The sequence below is a fragment of the Octodon degus genome, unplaced genomic scaffold, assembly GCF_000260255.1.
Source record: "Octodon degus isolate 3935 unplaced genomic scaffold, OctDeg1.0 scaffold00256, whole genome shotgun sequence".
NCBI classification, from domain to species: Eukaryota; Metazoa; Chordata; class Mammalia; order Rodentia; family Octodontidae; genus Octodon; species Octodon degus.
In genome coordinates, this window is record NW_004524832.1 from 353,236 (window position 1) to 361,629 (window position 8,394).

At 35.8% G+C, this 8,394-nt stretch overlaps 1 long non-coding RNA gene across 1 annotated transcript in view; it reads left to right on the forward strand.

Annotated features, from left to right (window-relative positions):
- The first annotated feature begins 383 nt into the window (after positions 1-383).
- LOC111814023 overlaps positions 384-8,394 on the forward strand; it is a 104,084-nt gene continuing 96,073 nt past the window's right edge. Inside the window, exon 1 of the long non-coding RNA XR_002819104.1 lies at positions 384-454. This is a non-coding gene — a long non-coding RNA (uncharacterized LOC111814023). The remainder of the gene's footprint in view (positions 455-8,394) is intronic.

Below are 8,394 nucleotides of genomic sequence, written 5' to 3' on the forward strand. Positions count from 1 at the left end.
TTACTGTACATGTTCTGACATAGACTTTTTATTTTTTTATATTCCAATCCTCTCCCTATTTCTCCTCCAAGCATATCTAACTATAGATAGATAGATAGATAGATAGATAGATAGATAGATAGATAGATAGATTGATCGGTCAAACTGTTAGGCAGGAAATGATAGGCACATGAGCTAGACTGGACTGAAGGTCTAAGATAATTGTAGGAATCTCTGACAAGTTAGAAAGGGCGTGACCAACTCACTAACAAATCATATTAGGAGTTGGAGTGTCCTTATTCAAATGAAAACAGTCTCAAGAGCTCAAACTTAATCTATGTTGCTTAGTTACAGGTATGGAAACAAGCCACTTCTCCAAGGTCTATAAAACTTTAGTCCCTTCTTGTCTAACCTCAAAGAAGTTTTAAACTCTTTTGAAGATTCAGATAGAGGGTTTGTGCAAGCCTTGATGGTGGTGAGTTTAATTTTAATTATACTCTAGCTCCTTTGGGTGAGAAATTTCTCTTTGTCTTTGATATCCTATGTTTCCAAATGCAGGTTCTCTTTATCTCTCTTCTTCAGTATCCCATGAACGGTTTCAATTCATGACTCCTATTTATTTATTAATTTCAGAAAGTCTATCTGAATTATTTCCTCAAATATTTCATCCTCTCAGTTTTTATTTCCTTTTTCTTTCTGGAAATTTTATTAAAAATGTTTGCACTTGTGTTCACTTAACTTTTCTTTAAGTTTCCTACCACTTGGTCCTTTTCCAATTTATTGTAGAATGTTTCTCAACTCAGCCTTTCAATTTTGTACTTCTTAGATCATTTACCCCACCTGTGACATTCTGTATCTTATCTATTATGTATTTCAAGCATAATATGCCTTCTCCATCCTTCTCATGGTTTCTGGCTCTCATCGCATATTTTAAATGGCTTTTCTTCTTTACTTTTAGTATTAATTTTATAATATTTGGTTCCTTGTTCTAGTTCTCTGCTTCCAGTGACATGAATTCTTATTTGTTTGTAGTTTTGAAATAGGTAGGCTCTTCAGAATTCTTTTACTCTCTCTTGGTGCATGTGAACCCATAGTCCCTTGGGGTTATTGGATAAAGTTTCTAGAAACGCATTTGGGGGAATGATGTGGATATGAAAGTCTCTGCTGGTTCAGCACTTTGGGAGAAATTGAGAGAGAAACTTTCCTTCTGTTCTTTCTGCCTGTTTTCTAAATGTGATATTGACCGCAGAGCAATAAATTTAGAACTTAACAGTAAAAAGATAAGCAAAGTTATCTTATACTTAGACATCAATAGAAAAACATTGCCAAAAATCATGAGATAGAGCGCAAATGGAAAACTTAACAGAGCCATAATTTTGATAATGGAACACTACAATATAAACTGTCTTTTAAAGGAGATTATTTTATAAAATATGTATACCACAAATTAATGATGGATGAGAATTAATATGCTGCACATTAATCTACAAGAAAATGAAAAATAAAATATGCCTTGATCTAATAAAAGGAAAGAGAAAATAAAATGACACTATCAATCACAAAATAGAAAACAAAGATACAATAGGATAAAAAAAAATTCACTAGTTCAATAGTACCAAGCCATTTCTTGGGGACATAAACAATCAAGTTTGCAAGCTGTCAATAAGATCAATGGAGAAAAAACTTAGAATGCTGTGACATGAGTAAAGATCAGGAAAAGGAAAACATTCCCAAGAAATACATCATTTTAAAACTTCTTCAGAAACACAAATACTTTGAAAATTTTAGTACATCAAATCGAGACAAAAATAAATAAAAACCTTGTATACTAGTAAGTCACTGAAATCATTCTTAAACAGAAGCACTCTGCAAGATAAAACTTGAAGCATAATATCATTGGCCATCTTCTTTAACTTCCAAAGGACAGATAACCACTAATGTAAAAATTAAAAGTTCATTTTTCTAAAATACAAGTGATGGTTCCACAGGCACTATAAAAAGGAAGTAGAAGTGGCTGGTGACAAGTTAATCGGTGACAAATTCTCTTCAGTCAACCTGTGTCAGTGACAGCACCACAGTCCAGTCATTGCCCTGCTGGCATCTGAGTCATGACAATTCATTCTTTTAATAAACACAAAGGCAATGCAAACACACTTCACAGACCAGCTCCTCTCTCTGTGACCAACATGATCCATGCTGCAAGAATATCGACAAGCCGCAGCCATCACTACACTCAACACTACACAAAACCTCCTTTTTGCTGAAGTGCTGTATGAGATCAGCCATTTGCTTTCTTCCATCAGAATTAGGTCAGGAATCAGTTCCGTAGATTTTCGCTGGGTACCATGACCCTCAACCCAATTAGCAAGCTGACTTGGTCCACTGTGCCTAAATTCCATTTGTTCTTCAAATTTGTCTCCCCATGTTCTGTTATTTTTGCTAATTTATTTTGGTGCAATAATAAGATTCATACTCACTAGGTGTTTATGTTAATCAGAACCAGATCATAGTATAGGATTAGACTTTTTAAGTTATTTTTATTATACCAGGAAATTAGACATTGACCTTTGTTTAAAGTCTTTCAATCTTTGATTGCAATAATTTGATTTTTTTCAATTCAGCTGCATATTCTATTTTCATCTCTTTTGTCTGACTCTTATCAGAATTCTAGTCTCATGTGGTTTAGTTTTGGCCTACACTGTCTTGTTGAACATGCAAGGGAGTGCTTCATCAGGAATCTAGAGGAAACATGTCAGCACATCATGAATCTCAGCAGGCTGCCATAACTGAAGTCTTCGAGCAGAGACTTCTTCATAGAGCAGAAAAGAAAATCCATGGAGATGTTAAAAAAAATACCCCATATTATGCAAACAGGAACTGGGAATATCTAACTGTAAAGTATATGAGATTATCATAATACTAAACATTTCAGATTAGAGCTCTATAAACTTCTTCTCCAGTCACCCTATCACCCTGGGATCCATTGCTCTTCTTAGTAAACAAACACTGGGAAGAAATATTTTCTAGGATTATAGACAATATAATTAATTTATCCCTCCTCTGTAACTTTATTTGTTTAATAAATTTTTTTCCAGTGAGCAGTCTCTTTTTATAATATTTGAATTATACCTGCTTTCAGAGTGATCTCATGTTATCTAATAATGTCTATAATACTAAATGATTCTAGATAACTGTTGTCTCAATAAGTGACACAAATGACTCAAAGCTCAAACCAGGAGAAAATCATGATGCCTGAAGCTAAGTGAATAACCAGACTTCAATAAACAAATTTGTGTGCTACTCTCTTATTTTTCTTTTCTTTTCTTTTTTTCTCTTCTTTTTACTTTTCCTTCCTTCCTTCCTTCCTTCCTTCCTTCCTTCCTTCCTTCCTTCCTTCCTTCCTTCCTTCCTTCCTTTTTTCCTTCCCTTTTGATTTTCTCAGTCAGTATTGGGGATGGAAGTCAAGGCCTTAACATTAAACTATATTCCCACTCCTACACACACACACACACACACACACACACACACACACGCACGCATGCACACACATACACACATGCACACACATATACACCTGCACACACACACATGCACACATTCACACACACACACACAATTTTTTATACACACTTTTTAAAGAAATGATTTGAGTCAAGAGCTCACTAATTTTCCCAGGCTGGACTTGAACTTGCTGTCCTCCTTTCCCAGCCTTCCACAGATGATCACCTAAAAGTGTATGAGCTGAATGGTTCCTAATGGTCTCACATGTGGCTTTGATTAATAGAACACAGGAAAGAGAAATGCAGATGCCTTCTTACCAGTACAAAAAATTATTGATTGCTCCATGGAGCCTTATGTGGTGTACTAAAAAATGTAGATAGGGCTTTACCCTCTACTCCTGGCATAGAGCTTTAAACAAATCATAGAAATTTCATGAATGATAAGTGTGACTTCTTCTGTGTATAATGAGCCTCTTTCCTTCCTCTGTGAGTGTGTACTTCATTCATGATTTGTTAGACCCACAGAAAAGTTCACAGGAAGGGCTTCAGGCAGGGGAGAGGAGTTGGAATTGAGTTCAATCAATCTGAAAATTACCTAATCATGCCTATATAGTGAAGCCTCCTTAACAATCTCATGAATGATGAGGCATGGGGTGCTTCTCTTCTCATGAATAAACAGTGCTTGGCAAATGGCATTGCCAGATTTCTCAAGGGAGATCTTGGCATCCTGGAGACATCCTTAACCTCAGCATCCCTTTCCTATCCATCCCTTCTACTTGGTTATTCATAAGCTATGTCCTTTAAAATAAAAGTCTATTTTTAATAATAGTGTTTTTTATTTTATTTTTTAATGTTTATCATCATTCAAGTTTATGTATGTATGTATGTATGTATGTGTGTGTGTGTGTGTGTGTGTGACCAGCTCAGCCCACCAGCCATTCGAGGAACAAACAAACAAACAAAAAAATCCTTATTCCAATAATAGTGTTTTTGTGAGTTCTATAAGGTGTTGTGATCCATTACTAGCTCTGAAGGAGGAGGCATGTGAAGCCATGAATGTGTAGCCAGGGCAGAAAGAAGGCCAGGTGTATCAGGAAGGCATCAGGGCTTCATGCAAGTGTCTGAAGCAGGGCAATCACTTTAACAGGATCTTCCATAACTCAAATAGCATCAGAATTACCATAAGCTGTACAACCCTCAGCTGTTGTCAGAAAACTGATTTAAAAAAAGTAGTTTAAAATTAATGTCAATGTGTTTCTGTGAAAATGTATCTGAAAGTCAGCTAAGTAGGAATAACTTCACACTGTGAAAGTCAACCAGTTTTCAGTGGCCTTATTCCAATGCATGCTACTAAAACTAACATTAACCCTCTACTACTTCTTTAACCAACAATAGCTGTGCTTCTATAATGTTGGCCTCACCGCTCTACTGTTCTTATGGACCACATAACCTGAAGCAAATCTTCCCCTGATGCTAGCAGCCATTTTTGGTTGAATATGATTATTTCTGAACATTGTTGTCTTCTGTTAATTAATAAGACATAAATTAAAGGTTTGGCTAGAGATACTGAGTAGTGATATATGCTCTGATGCCTGTGAAATACTTTCATAATAGTTAAAGAAGAAACCTTCTTCTGCATTTCCTAAGAGGTCAGTCTAATCTTTAAAATTAAGTTCAGAAATGATAGCGTAAGAAGGTACTCTACTGGCCCAATTCCTTAACAAACACTCAAAACATGACATTTGTAAACAAAACATTAGCAAATCTAGTCTAACAGAATAGTAAAATGCATATTATTGCTAAGTTCAATATATCTTAGATATATAAAAATAACAAAGTTTAAAAAACCTACAAGTATGGACCCAAAGGGAGTCTGTAGAAGTATTCCACTTAAAATTTGGACCAACAAGTTATTCAATATCACTTGCCCTCAACATATTTGAATATAACTTGCCAAAATACAAGCAAAGAACATTGCTAAAAAGAGAAAGGAAAAGAAATAATGAAATTGTCATAATTAACAGATACAATCCTTAAAATGGGCAACTTAAGAAAATAACAGATAAATTAGTAAAATAACAGGAAAGGTTAGCAAGATAGATGAACATAAAATTCACATATAAAAATCAATTATATTTGTGAAACTGATGGGAAGCTAAGGGATTAGTAAATAATTTTTTGATTAATCATCATGTAGTTTTTATGATATAGTTTAAATAAGTGACATTATAATTTTTAAAAATCATTATTACTGTATTTATTTGTTCATCTTGGTATTTATTTATTTTAGGGAAGGGTCTACCGGGTGTTCAGAGTCTCATTATTAGATCAGGCTTATAGTTATCCACAAATAGGTGGCCTCCCAAGAGCTGGGATTACAGGTGTGCCACACCAAACCCAGTCTTAATTGCTATCTCAGCACGCCCCAGGGGGGGGCCAGCATGGCAGGCCCGGGAATTGAACCCCTGGCCCTTGCACCTGTTTGCAGGTGCTATAATCTGCTGAGCTGTTTGGCCAACTCATCTTGGTTTTTAGTATCCAGCTATTCTTCAGACAGAGGACTAATGTCTAGAGCATACAAATTACTGAAACAATTAGATTCCCCTCATTTAAAGACACAATCTAAAAATGGGCATCTGAAATGAACAGACATTCCTCAGATGAAGTACAAATAGCAAATAGATACAGAAAGTTCAACATCACTAATAATTCAAAAAATATAAATCCATCTCAATGCAGAAAGAATAACTATCATCAAGAAGTGAACCAATAAAAATGCTGACAAAGTTATTGGGAAAATGGAACACTTGCTACCGTTGGTGGGAGCATAAATTGGTACAACCATCATGGAAGTCAGTACAGAGACTCTCCACAAACCAAAACTAGAAGTTCCATTTTATCCAGTTATTTCCCTCCTAGGTATCTTACTTAAAGGCCTCAAAACATGCATACAGTAATATATGCATGCCTATATTTATAGCAGCACAATTTATAATAGCTCACTCTTAGAAATAGCCCCTGTACCTATCCACGGGTGAATGGCTAAAGAAGAGCTGACATTGATATAGAGTGGAGTACATCAAGAGGGATGAACACAAGTCACTTTTAGGTAAATGGATGCATCTTAAGACCATAATCTTAAGTGAAGTAGATGAGACACAAGTTTAAGGATTGCATTGCTTCTCCTGTGTGAGGAACACAAAGTGTAAGGAGCAAAATGCAGGCAAAGGAAGAAGAACTTGTTGAAAAAGGAAGGGAGTAGAGAAGGGGAGGGGAATGTGAAGTCAAGGCAAAGGGATTTATGACAAAGAGAAGGTGGATGGAAAAAATGGAACCAGAGCTTTTGTATATGGAGAGGGAAAGAATAGTTGAAGGGAGGGAAAGAAAATGGGAAAATAAAAGAACTAAGTTCTATTACAGACAGGTACAAAGTCCTCATGAAGAATGTGATCATTCTGCATGGCAAACAGGGGATAACAAAAAATAAAGATAAAAAGTTAAAAACACAGAAAACACTTCTAAAAGGAGATGATGCTCATCAATTGGTAAAGAAACATTTGAACAAAATATGTAACCTTATTAAAATGCACTTGTGCTAACATTATGCTTATTTTAAATAATATTACACATCTTAATGCCATTGCTTCAATTTTGTGTTAGGAGATTTATCCTAAGCCTAATCGTGATTTGATTCATTGCAATACACCCAAACCACATTCACCCTTTGCATGGCCAGGAGGAGCCATCGTTTTCTGTTTGTGCTTCAATTACCTCTGCAGAGCCTTGGGAAAGTATCCATAGGCAAAAAGCCAGAGTGAACTTGCAGGTCACACTATATGTTTCCTTTCTTTCAAGGATCAGAGCCCTCAGTTATTTGTGGCCCAATGCTTAAAAACAGTTGCTTCATACATTTTGTCTAGATTTATAGTTATTTGCTCAAGGATAAGCTGACACCTGTTGGTCTCTTATGATGGGAAACAGAAGTTAACAATAATGTTTTTGCATGTCACTCTTTATAACATTTAAAAACTATATCCTTTAAAAATATTGAATTTATGATGAACACTTTTAAATAAACTAAAAATGTACAACGGTCCATGTAATAGGTGCATACGTGCGTGTAATAATGCCAGAGAAAGGGGAGCTGGGTTGGTTTAAGAATGTTGCAGAGGGGGAAATCGGGAAACATATTTTACATTTTCTTTTATATTACTTACAGATAGAGCCAATTGACTCTAGGATATGAGGCCCTAAACATTCAAAAAGAAGTCTCATGCTAAAAATGGTGACTTTGGCCAGGAGGATAGTTCAGTAGAATAAGCGCTTGCCTGGCAAGTGCAAGGACCTGAATTCAATCCCTGGTTCAGCCAAAAAATAAAAAAATAAAAAAATAAAAATGGTGACATTGATTTATTGGTGCACAGCCTTCTTTTGGAGTTCCCTAAGTTGGTGATGGTTTCTGATTAGAGACAGTGCTGTGAAGAAAATCCTAGAAGTGAGTCTTAGAGAACTGCAACATTTTATTGTCATAACTGGAGGAAAAAACTAGAGAAAAAGACAAAAACCAGGGACAACAGAAAGAAAGGAAAAACTATAAAAATGAAATCCCATGAAAGCTAAGAAAAAGTTACCCCAGAAAGGACAGTGTCAACTCTACACAAATGTACAAGGAGATTAAAAGCATGGGAAAATGGCCCCAGGATCTAGTAGAGCGTAACAATAGCTTGTCATACACAACATTGTGGTGCTACATGTTCAGAGGAGTGTGGAGAATCAGACAAGGCAGTGCCACTTGCAAGATGGCTTTGCTGCCACAAAGGTTTTGGGCAAAGCCTTACAGCAAGGGCAAAAACATACAGCAAGACTGTTCTCAGATGCCAGGGCTTCTTCTCTAGACCACACTCTTAACATAAAA